Source organism: Acomys minous, assembly GCF_964271855.1.
Source record: "Acomys minous genome assembly, chromosome: 15".
Lineage (NCBI taxonomy): Eukaryota > Metazoa > Chordata > Mammalia > Rodentia > Muridae > Acomys > Acomys minous.
In genome coordinates this window covers 40,779,123-40,792,224 of record NC_140497.1, presented here as the reverse complement: position 1 = coordinate 40,792,224, position 13,102 = coordinate 40,779,123, and the positions used below count along the sequence as shown (strand labels likewise).

Genomic DNA, 13,102 nt, shown 5'->3' with positions numbered 1-13,102 from the left:
TGGAGCTAGAGTTACAGGCAGTCAAGCACTGCAGAGTATGAGACCTGAGAATTGAATTCAGATCTTCTGAACAAACACAAGCAACCTTACCTGTGTGCATGTCTCCAGGTCCAACTTTATTTAGACTGTGCCTAAGAGAGATCACAATGTACTTACATCTACCGCTTAGATCAAACTGCAAAGGCCTTCCAGAGAACAGACAAAGAAGATTGTCACATTTGGAACTGTAGTAACAATGGCAGCATCGCCAGATTCTTCAGGACATGGGTTTATTTTTAGCCATCTTACCAGTACAGTGATCAATTTTGCTTTTAGCTTAGCAAACATGAAGTATCGTGAGTTGTGTGACAATCTGGCACACTGCTGTATCCAGCAGTAATTTGGCATGGATGGTTAGGTTAGTCATCTGAACAGTGAAGCCAGATGCTTCTATTGATGGGTCATTTTTGTTCCTATGAGCAACACTGTATAACCTCTTAATATCAAAGCTCATGCAGGCACTAAAAGAAAACTTCTCTGAAAGATTCATATGGCTGGAGCTAAAATGACCAACATTCTGAGTTTGAGAACGAAATTACATTTCTACAAGTATAGTAACAATCTCAAAGATTTCATAGGTCTGTGGTTGAAGGAAAGGCACAGTTATTAAGTAGAAAATCATATAAATGATGAGGCATTTAGAAAGTTCTATTTTTCTCCTTTAATTAAAAACAGACATTTATCTCACATAATATGTCCTGGTTACAGTTTCCCTGTCCTCTACTCCTTCCTGCTTCTCACCAAATTTTCTATCATCCAGAGCTACCTCATTTTTCTCTTTCTCATTAGAAAACAAACAAGTTTCTATGGAATGATAATTTAATATAATAAATGTAATATAAAAATAGTTATAATATAATATACAAGCAAACAAGAAGAGGAAAAATCTTAACGCATCAGAATTGGGGAAAATAAACAATCAAAGGCAAAAGAGTTCAAGAGAAGGCACTAGAAACAGAGAACTTCTGGTTTTTTTCCTCAAATTACCTTTAACTTTTAAAAAAAGGTTGGATTTTATTTATCTATTCTTTGTGAGTTCCATATATGTATAAAACAAATTTTGATCATATCCATCCCTGTTCTAGCTTCTCACAGATCCTTCCAAGTCCATCCCATTCCATTGTTTTTGCCTTTATAACTCACTCAGTGCAATTAGTGCTGCCTATATATGCATTGGCATAGGACCATCTACCAGAGCATGCACAATCTGTCATGGGCACTGCCTGTTACGAAACTGGCTCTCCTTTCCCATGAAAACATCAATTGCTCATAGGCTGAAAGGGTAGGGTTTTCTCACATCTATACTAGGATACTAGTAAATTTCCTCTTGTAGAGTCTTTGTGCATGTAGCCATGGTTGTTGTTAGGTCATGAATGCAAACACTCTTTCATATGCATTAGATACTATGTAGCAGAAATCTTCAGCCTGTCTATCATAAGCTTTCTGTGCCTTTATTCATAATGTTCCCTGAGGTATTTTTTAAGGAGCTGTTAATGTAGATAATGGCTTCCTTAGATATTTACACATTTAACTTCTAGCTGTAGGGTGGTGTTTTGGAATCCATTTTGTCAAACAGCTATTAGTTGCTTCACATCTTGTATACAAACTTGAAGGAACATGTTCATCAGTTTGCTCATTCTTGGAAAACACAACTTTAAATTCAATAACCCCAAAAGCAACCATAAGGATAGAAATTTCAGTCTGAGATAAGCCTACAATCACATTGCTGATATTTTTTGTAACCTTGAGGCATTGAGACAACAGAAACACAATATTAGCTAGCCCTAAATTTCTACAAGATAATGTTAGTGTTCATGTTCAGCTTTCATTTAAACATAGGTATGACTGGGGAGGAGGGCATTTCCTCATTTCAGCATGCTTTTATTCAATATTCTCAATGGTTACTTTTCTTCCTCTCCATGCTTGTACATCAAATGGCCATTGATCATGAACTTGTGTACTCTACATATTTAGTGATGACAATCTCCAAGTGAGTATTTTCCTTTTATTGATTTGCCCCAATCATCTCACTTTGTAGCCTTGTATGGCCTCAAACTCAGTAAGTAGACTCATAAAACATTTCTTAAAATAAAGGATCAGATCGGACCCAAGAAGTCTTAGTATTCTTGTGTCTACTCTTCGGATTCTTCTCCTACTGAATTGCCATGCCTAACTTTGATATGGAAGTTTTCGCTTTGTCTTATTATTTGTTACTTTTGTCATGTTTCATTGTTGTAGCATAGAAGCCTTCTCTTTTCTTATAAAAGACACAAAGGGAATGGATCTTCAAGACAGGAGAGTTAGGGAGGAACTAGAAAGCGTAGAGGGATGGGGAACTACAATCAGGAAACATTGTATATGAAAAGAAGTCTATTTTTAACTAAAAATGAATTTTTTTCTTACCAAAAAAGGGGGTGGTGGTGAAGAAAAATTTCAAACTGAGAAATTTATAAAAACTACCAGACATTTTTCTAAGCAATAATTTTACTAATTTGTGCAAAAGTGTATAGTTGTTTAGATAGCCTTAACAACTTCTGTCACAGAAAGACTTTGTCTAAAAATAATGAAAGAAAATATATATTAAGAATATATATTAAGAATATCATGTCAGCGATGAGCTTATAAAAACAAGAGCAGTAGACAAATATACTAATTAAAAATGTTCTATGTGCCAAATAAAACATGCAGTATGGGACAAACAGACAGATTGCCTCTTAAAGAGAAATGGATCTTTCTCATGGATTGATTTTGAGCAGCCAGAGAGAGAAAAAAGTTCACAGGGAGACAGAAAAGGTGGCTCTGAAGGTGGTATTGATTCCGGAAAAGATAATGCATCTTGTTCACACAGATTGACTTGTAAGTAAGGGAAGATGCCCAAGTAGAAAATAAGACGTAGCACTCACATCCTAAAGAAAACAAGAACAGGCTGGTACCTGAAGTCAAGGACCACATGTTCTCAGTAATAAATGCGTGACACAATGGATTGTTTACATTTATTTTATCATACGACTGCTGCATGGGTATTAAGTAGAGAAGATAAACTGGCTTTCAGATACATGTGATCGCTTGACTCAAAGGAAGTAATATACTAAAAAAATCAAATATTCTTCAGTGCTTGGCTGTGGCATCACATGTATTTTCTAAATAAGAAGAGAGAGGGAGGTAAAAAAAAAATCATGAGCAGCAGGCTAGCTTGGTAAATAAAATGCATCCCTTTCTAAAAAAATATAAATACAATAAGACATTACTTATTGTGAACAATATATATCATTTAGTTATTATGTTATTTTTCTTCATGCAACTATATATTAATATGTATAGACAAATATTTTCTTCTATTTCAACTATAAGCCATTACTTAATAGAGATTAATTATTTAAAATTTATTCACTTTACATCCCGATTGAAGCCACATCCCTCCTCTCTTCTTAGTCGCACCCTCACTCCCTCATCCCTCCTCCTCCTCCTCTCCACTAGTCCTCAGAAAGAAGGAGCACTCCTCCTCTTCTGTGTTCTGTCCCCAGCCATTCAAGTCTCATATGGATTGCCTGTATCCTCCTCCTCAGTTGCCTAGCAAGGCCGTCCTGACAGGTTGACCTTGATATGACTGCAGATTCTCACATAAGATATTTTTTCATCTGTTTTCTTATTCTGTGTTTGATTTTAAGTTTATTTATTTATTTATTCACTTTACATGCTGATTGCAGCGCCCCCTTCTCTCCTTCTAGTCCCCCAGTCACACACCCCTCTCCCATTTTCCCTTCTCATTTCTTTCAGCGAGAGGTGGAGGTCTCCCATGGGTACCAACTCACCCTGGCACATTAAGTCGTAGCAGGACTAGATGCATCCTCTTCCTCTTAGGCCAGGCAAGGCAGCCCATTTAGGGCAATGGGATCCAAAAGCAACCAACAGATTCAGAGAGGGCCATAGCTCCAGTTGCTAAGGGATCCATTTGAAGATCTGCTACATTTATGTAGAAAGCCTAGCACTAGTCCATGCATGTTCTGTGCATTGTGGTTCTGTCTCTGTGAGCCACCAGGCAGACTGTTTGACCTTTCAGCCTTGCAATGTTTAATCTGTGTAGATGGGAACTGTGAAAACAAAAGATCCCTATTACTTTATTACCTGTGTCAGAAAACAGCTCTTCACGAAGAAAAGTCCAACACCTTTGCTAGCCATCTGCTATATTATCTTTTCCTCATGCCCCTGACACCTCAGCTGATGTTATTATAACAATCAAATCAGAATGAGTCTTTGTTACACTAAAGCCTCATGTTACACAGATACAATGTGAAGGTTTGGAGACCCTATATGCTTACAATAAAACAAATCTTTATTGTTATTTGACAGGGAGAGACTGTTTTTCTCAGAGTGTCAGTTTAGAGAAAAAGACATACAAATGGTTTAAAAGAATAATTCCTGTTATTATTGCCTTTCTTAATTTACGTTTCATGGCTAAAATTAATATGTAATTGCAAATGTCTCCACACATTTTGATAATTTGCTTAATGCTTAAGCACATATGTGTTTTAAATCATATTGTAAAAATTATTTTCACAGATTAAAATAATAATAGAAAATAAGCATAATACATACTTTGTGTTTTAAAATGTAAGTCTATTTTAGACCATAAAATCACATTTTGTCTGTAAATCTAGATGAACAAACTCAAGACTAAAGTTATTTTTAAAGTTCTGAAGAATTTAAAGACAAAGAATTTGTGTTTTACACAAGTAATGAGTAGTCAGAAAGAAAGGCATTAGATTAAAGACACTCTCTTTCTTTTTCTCTCCTCCTTCCCTCCCCTCTTCTCCTCGTCTCTTCTTCTCTCCCTTCATTTTATTTGAGAAAAAGTTTAATACAGCCCAATCTGGCCTCAAAATGGCTATGCAGACTCCTGGCCCTCCTGTCTCTACTAGCTGGCTATTGGATGACAGATATTGGCCACCACATCTGACTTAACATTGTCAATGATGATATTATTAGCATTTTGTAGATGTAGAAATGAATAATCTAGACATCTTTCATCTTAAATATCATAGGTATATAATTTGAACGTGATTTCTACATTATTTGAGGAATTATTCAGTCTTATTTTACATTAGTTTCAAAAGGTCAGAGTGAATGTGACTCAATTTGATAAATAAATAAAATGAGAATTAAATCAGTACTGCTCATGGCCATAGATTTTCATACATAGATAAGAGAAGAAAACAAAAACTATGATCAGATAAACACAGAGGTCTAATTAAAACTGTGAGACAAGGAAATTACAAGTTACAGTAGTGGAGCAGAAAAGACACCAAATACCCACAGAAGCAAATCTATGTTCAACAAATGAAATGTGGTCTAGGTAACCAGTGCTCTGATTCTATTGCTAATCAGCAAGCTATCACACACATAACACACACACACACACACACACACACACACACACACACACACAAGAAAAAAGAAAGAAAAAATAAAGAAAAGAAATAAACAAAAGTCTCAAACCCCCAAAACAACAAAAACCAAACCAAAAGCAAAAGCAAATCCCAAAACAACAACAAAAGACCCAAACAAAGAAAACAACAACAACAAACCCACAGTAAACATTATGTAATTCTTATAGATAACATGATTTTGAAATTCTAATAGAAGTAAGCTGTCTTTCTGTTCCAGGACAGTCAGACCCCTGAATGACGGACTTCAGAATACTTTAATCTGTTTCAATTAAGTAATCTTCATTGCAAGAAAACTGGGAAGACTGTAGTTTTCTTTCACCATTTTTCTCTAATATAAAATCTATCACAACTGGCAAGGATGGAAAGAAATTATATTTCCTTATCAAGTAGAATACTATGTTCTGTCTCATGATTATATAAATTGTCATACTGTAATAAGCATGATTGTCCCATGCGTAAAAGCATCACATTTTACTTTCTGTAGCTTTGATCAATGGAGAATCACTAAGTACTCAATTATAAGTTAATGATCTCAAAATGATGATATTAAATCATCTTAATCTATTGCCTTAGAGTGATATGCCCATGAGTGCATCATGGTATTATTGGTAAGTGCTTATCAACCACTTCCTATTGAATTTAAGGCACACCATTGGAAGAGGAAATGAACACGTAGTACTGTAAACACTAGCCAAAAACTCATGGTTGGGGAGCCAGGAGCCTCATGAGAGAAGCTAATATTGTTATTCTACGAAACGGATGTGGTAGCACACTGCCCTTTAACTTCCTATTTATGAGTACATTGGTTTGTCTCTCAGACCTCATCAAAGAAATTTCTCCACAAAATTTATGGTGGTAAATGAAAAAAAAAAATTAACAACTGATCACAGTGCAGACTTAATAAGTGTCAATAGAGTTACAACTGGGATACTTGTAACCTTCTCCATCTAAGGTTCAGAGAGCATCACAAAACAGTTGTCACACAAGTATTATAAGAACCAGATGTCTGGGAGGAGAGAGAGGAAACGCTGCATTCTAGGCCTGACAAGACGATTGTATTCACAAATGTATGGCCAGCCTTGTGTGTTCACAGCAGATAAAGCTACTCACCATTCTAACATAAAATGGCAAGAAATTCATGACCCCACTCTAACTGAGGGATTATAACAGGTGAGAGCTTCCAGAGGCAAGAGAATTAGATATCTTTAGGGAAGTCCCTGGCAAATGGTCCCTAAACTCAGAGTATAGGCAGGACAAATTAGACACAATGGGATATTAAAGAGAGAGAGAGAGAGAGAGAGAGAGAGAGAGAGAGAGAGAGAGAGAGAGAGAGAGAGAGAGAGAGAAAAGAGAACATGGCATTTGTGTTTAGAGTGGATCTGAGAGTAGTCAAATGGTTTACTGGGAAATGAATATGAGAGAAAGGTATAAAATTCTCAAAAAGAATGAAAAATTTTAACTAAATTTAATGTTCAATATTAGTTTTATGTATATTTAATTTATATATAATAAAATTTACATTTGTCCTACATACAAAGCAAAATCTTTGACATGTTCATAAATTTATGCAAGTTATTACTGTCTAATACAAAAATGTGCCCATCCAAGCTAAGAGGTTGCTTCATATACACTAGCATCATTATTATATATTTCATTTGAAATCTAGACCCAGAAAGTTTTTCTCTCTTGCTTTATTTTGAGTTTTTAAATATAATAATATAACATATGTTTTCCAAATCTGTTTTTTTTTATTTTTCACCTAACATGTTTACAAAGGTCATTATTCTGTTCTCTCATAGATGAAGAGAGAACTGCATTTTGATATATTTTTTTTTAATTTTGGATATGACTGAATACTTACTATTCACCCCATGGCAGGTCTATTAAAAATAAAAGAGTAAATGCTGAAGCAAGGAAATAAATTTTTTTTGAAAACTTAGGTAGACCGAAAGATGGGGTCTCTTAGTGAAAAGTCTATCTCCCTTGAAGTTTAATTTGATAGTGACACATGTTGGTAGTGGATAGGTGCTCACAGAAAATTGATTCCAGTTTGTAGTCGGTGAATGGTACCCTTAACAGATAGCATGATACATAGTGCTCATGTGATTACAACTTATAAGATACAAAACTCAGTCTGTAAACCCTCTTTGATTACTTCCATCCCAGTATGAAATAATGCCTCTCTGTGGTTTTGATTTGAATGCCTCCATTTACTAATGATTTTGAATAGTATGACAATGTTTATCATCCATTTGAACATTTTTAGAAAAGATCTATGCAAATTGTTTTGTCCAACTTTAATTGGATCTTGTTAATTACTCCCTAATTGAGTTCTGTTTAATTGGGTGCTATTCAGTGTATTATTATTTCACTTTATTGAGTGGGCCTATTTAAAACACAATATTTTTACTTTTTATAGTGTGGAATTTAGAACTTGAGTCAAAAATTTCAGGACATTTTGAAAGCATTCTAAGAAGAGGTCTGATTTCTTTTGGGGGGCGGTGTATACTCTGTTGTCCTACCGTCATAATATGAAAAGGCATGTCCCCACTCACTTTGAAATCTTCTCAAAATTCATTTTAGTATTGTAATGAGAGGATTTACTTGACTCTTAATTCTATTTAATTCATGCATTTTCTGTTATTATGGCAGTACCACACTGGCGTGATGATTCCAGCTGTGTTTTTAATTGGGAACTCTGAAACATCCCAGTTTGGTCTCTCACTTTGAGATATTTTTAGTTATTTGTATCCCTTCATTTACATATGAATTTTAGGATCCACTTGTTGATTTCTCTGGGTTATCTTCCTAGCTGAGTTCACAGCTGAATCAAATTTATACTTTAATTTGGTGCCTATTACCACTTTTACTATATCGAGGCTTCTAATCCTTCAATGTGGCATTCATTCTCATTTGCTTACGATATCTTTGATGCTTTTCCAAAATACTTTATTTGGTCATCTGAAGATTTAAACTTCCTTTTTAAATAATTTTATTAAATATTGTAACATATACATTTATATTATTACACATATGTACAATAAAATGCCTTCAGTGAGAAGAACCACACAACTATCAGGAATTATATTAATGTTACATTCATAGTGTTTTGGCTATTTGCATTTTGCAGTAATGAAGAAAACATCTTTCCTATCTTGGTGAGTCTAAAATTCTGAATGTAAATCCAGATCTATCATATCTCCTCATTATCAACTTAAAACATCTATCTAGATCTAAAAACATCATAACCCATAAACAACTAAACTTAATTATAAAATTAAACTATCTGATTTTCCTTTGACCATTGTCTTTAAGTTCTTTATTTATTGTGATTCTATGAGTTTATTTGTTTTTATTTTTCAAATAAATTCACTATGGGGGCTTGGTCATTTCTTATGTGCAGAGATATAGTGTATTTTTGTTTATTGAGCTTATGTCCCATAACCTTTGTAAACTGATTAATTATCTATATTCTTAGTGTTGCTAACTTCGCAAAATCTAGAATCATCTGGAAGAGGGTTATGGGGTTGCTATGAAAGTTTGTATAGATAGTATTAATTGATATAAGAAGAACCATCTTGGAGAAGGAGGCATCTCTTCCTGGGCAGCATACCCTGTACTGTATAAAATGGATATATGAAGTTTATCACTAGGGCATATTTATTTTTCTTTGTTTCTTGACTGGGTGTAGTTTGTCCGCTTGTTTCAAGTTCCTTTTAACATGCCTGAGTAGATGTGCTGCACCTATAACCCTTATACAGAAGAAAACCTTCATTTTTAAAAGTTGCTTTTGTCAGTCTATCACAGAAACAGGCAAATAAACTAAAATATTGGGTCTAGACATTTTGTCTCAATTTTATGAATTCCTTTGGGTATTATGTTCTCAGGCAAAAGGAAAATACTTGCAAGTGTGCATGTGTATGTATGTTTGCATATATTTTCATGGTATGCGTGCACATGTATGTACATATATGTATGTGTACATGTATTAATATAATTAACATTCTTAGAGCTCAGATTTTCAGGTGAAAAGATAAATCATTTTATCCTAATTTGTAATTTCTGGCATTTTTTATTTCTTTCTTTTTAAAACTATGTTTCTTTTTTAACACCTACATTTATATTATATATTATAATATATACTGTATATAACATATATATAATATAACATAATATTATTATATATTATATTATTATTATATATAGGTAGAATAAACTACATACAGCAGGAAGCACCACGAGCCAATCAGGAATTATATAATGTTACATTCATAGTGTTCTGGCTATTTGTATTTGGCAAACTTGAAGTAAACATATTTCTTTTACTTCTATTTCAAAGTCTTCCATTATCTGGATGTTTATGTCCCTGATGTTTCCCGCAGATCTTTGATAATCGGCATTCCATACCATGTTCTTTACATTTAGTATTGCTTTTTTTTTTTTTTTTTTTTTTTTTGCTTGCTTATAGCTAAGGTAAGCCCCTACTATCTTTCTAGTTACTTTGGGGGAGTTTTAATGAGTATAGTACACTAAAATTGATGCTTTTGTAGACTCTCTCCTCACTGGCTACCCCGCTAGTGTTCATCCTGACTATAGATCTGAAAGAGCTGTTTCCAAGACTTCCTTGGAGATCAACATGAGAGGATGTGCCAAGAACGATTGCTTTTTATCTATCTTCTTATAGATCCTTTTCTTTTATTCTCCCCATACATTACATGCTCATCATAGTTTCCTCTCCTCCCAATTCCTCCCACCACCTCCACTCTCTCTCCCGGATTCACTCCTCCATTTCCCAGGGATAACCAATGAACATGGTCTTATAAGTTACAAAGAGACTAGGCACAAACCGTGCTATTACAGCTGGGTGAGGCAACCCAGTAGTAGGAAAGGGTCCCAAGCCCAGCAAACACAGTAACAGATACTCCCTGTCTCCAACTGTTAGGAGTTCTACACAATCATAAGGTATATGCAGAGACCAATATAGGCTCTCCGATTCTTGCTTCAGTATTTGTGAGCCCCTGTGAGCCCTGCTTAGTTGATTCTCTGGGCCATGTTCTTCTGGTGTCCTTGAGCGCTCTGGCTCCTACAATACTTCCTCCCACTCTTTTTCCGGGTTCCCATGGTTCTGCCTGTAATTTGGCCATGGGTCTCTGCATCTGCTCCTATCAGTTGCTGGATGACACCCCTTTAATGACAATGATGCCACTCATCGATCTATGAGTGTAGCAGAATATCATTAAGAATCATTTCATAGGTTTTGTTTTTTTTTTTTTTTTTGGCCAGTTGCATTCTTTTTCTTGAATAATTTTTTTTATTTAAAAGATGTTCTTAACTTTCAAATTGTAAGAAAAATAATTTTGACAAGCTTCATGGTATTCTTATTGCCTCACGCAGTAGATCTTTTTAGAGTTTTTCAATGGTGAAGGTGAAAACATCATTGCACAAATCAACCTTCATATTTTAAAAAGAACAGATGTAATTCATTCATTTTTTTAAATGTTTTAGGACCCTAATTACTCATTTCTGTTTCATTTTAAAATTTGTATGTAAGGTAGTTGCAACTGTTGTAAGATTATAAAAAACAATGTTTCCTGTGGAGTCTCTTTTTTTTTTTAAGAGGAAAAAAATTGCAGCATTGTTAGTAATATTATGTTAAAATGAATTATTTCATGGATATTTTCAGGGTTTGAAATCCCTTCAAGAAGTTATTATAATTGTTTTCTTATTGGAATTGGTTATAACAATAGGCAGTTTGTATTTACGTAAACATAAAATATTCAATTTGTGTTATTATTTCTTAGCAAACAGAAGCACTGTGAGCTTTCATTACTTGTAAGGATTTTTAGCACTGGTAATAACAAGCATATTATGAGCATTGTTATACTCAAAGTGCTTTTCTCAAAGATAGTCTGGGGACTAAGAATGGAAAGATTAAGGCAGTTTAGGTAATTTAATTTAAAAGTATTTATGCTGGTATTATATCAAACGATTGTTTACTCAGCACACTGCTAAACTTTTTTTTCCTTGTTTCAGATACAAAGAATTTATTCACAGTTAAGACCAACAGTCCCTGGTAGAGGAGAAAATAAGAATTCAGAAAATATTCTCATAGTCTCTGTAATGCCGGGACCAGAGTTTAATTTGGTTATGCTCAACGCCTAATTTTCTGATAAGTTCCTGCTTTCTGATACAAATTATTTCATCTCAGAAGTGAAAATGAGACATAGAATCAGTTTTTTGAAAGCTTAAAGTTTATAAAACAAATTATGTGTGAGGGGGGGAAAATAGGACTGAGCTTGTGCCATAGAAGTGCTTGAAGGCCATGAAGAAAACAAATTCACGGGTCTGAAATTGACAGATCAGAATTTACTATCCCGCTTCATCACAATTAGCTACGGGATTATGTGACTGATGTGAAGGCTTTTCTATTTCTCACTATTTATGAAAACCAGAGGTCTGAATTTAGATAACAGTAATGTGATAGTTACTATGTAAATGGGATGAGAAAGTTGAAAGATTTTATTCTTTTGTAAATGTAGAAATGAAATGATCTTGTCAACTCAAATAATATACTCTCAAGGAAGCCTTTACGGAATAACAGTGTGTTTAAAATTCTCATATTCCAGTCAACAATCCGATGGTGATTATGTGTTTCAATTCATGCCCAAATATAGTTCCCAGGATAATAACAATATTACACATTAAAATGCATGTCTCGTGTGTCTGAGAATACTTGCTGTATCACGTGAAATCCATCCCAGCATCTCCTATGTGGGATATGGTATACGTAGGATATTTTGAACGTTGCAGATCTAAGCGGACACTTCTGGAGAGAACTCAGGTGATGGCTTCTAACATACGGAAAGCATTCTCTTTCAGAGTTAGCAGCTGTCTTTGTGTGGCTTGGTAGGAGGAAAAAGGATGTTAGGAAAGATTGCAATAACTTAACTCGCAACCTGCTGCTGTAGACCTGACAGCTGAATGGATGCTTTTGCTCTGTGGGAGACTGTTAACCTGTTACCAGCAAGTCTTGCTGAGTGTAGTGCAATATTAATGAAAAACCACAGGAAGAAGAGAAGAGGTGCAACTCAGGCCATGAGAGGTGGCTACCACTACCATTAATCACCTCTTGTTCCCCCTCGAAGTCTCCATTTTTAGTCTCTTAAATTAAACAAAATTAAGTTTGTTCAGAACTGACTACAGAAGAACATTTTAGAGTTCTTGTGGGATGATGCTCCAAAACTGAATGGTTGTTACTGTTTAAAAATACTTAAAAATTTGCATATTAAGTCTTCGCAATTGATTGGGAGAAAACTAGCTAGTTTGATATTTACAAATTATTAATTTCAGTAGGAGAAAACATTAAAGGAAAAAGTGTTACTAATGATAATTTTTTTAAAAATTTATTATTCTACTGCAGAACAAAATAATATCACAAATTCATTATTCATCTCTGACAACTAAAATCACATAAGGATGGGAGATCATTTAGACATTAAAAATCTCAAGCATCTGTCAATTTTGCTTGTATTTGAATTACTGTTATTCTATCCAGAAGCGTTTGCCATTCCATGCATTTAGTCACAGAAAGCAGTGTCACAGGTGTAAATAAAACA

The 13,102-nt window shown here is 34.4% G+C and overlaps 1 long non-coding RNA gene across 2 annotated transcripts in view; it reads right to left on the bottom strand.

Annotated features, from left to right (window-relative positions):
- Positions 1 to 3,060: 3,060 nt before the first annotated feature.
- LOC311584946 overlaps positions 3,061 to 13,102 on the bottom strand; it is a 744,261-nt gene continuing 734,219 nt past the window's right edge. For both annotated transcript variants that reach the window (XR_014775047.1, XR_014775048.1), the window contains exons 2-3: positions 3,852 to 4,130; positions 3,061 to 3,179 (exon numbers count right to left, since the gene is read on the bottom strand). This is a non-coding gene — a long non-coding RNA (uncharacterized lncRNA). The remainder of the gene's footprint in view (positions 3,180 to 3,851; positions 4,131 to 13,102) is intronic.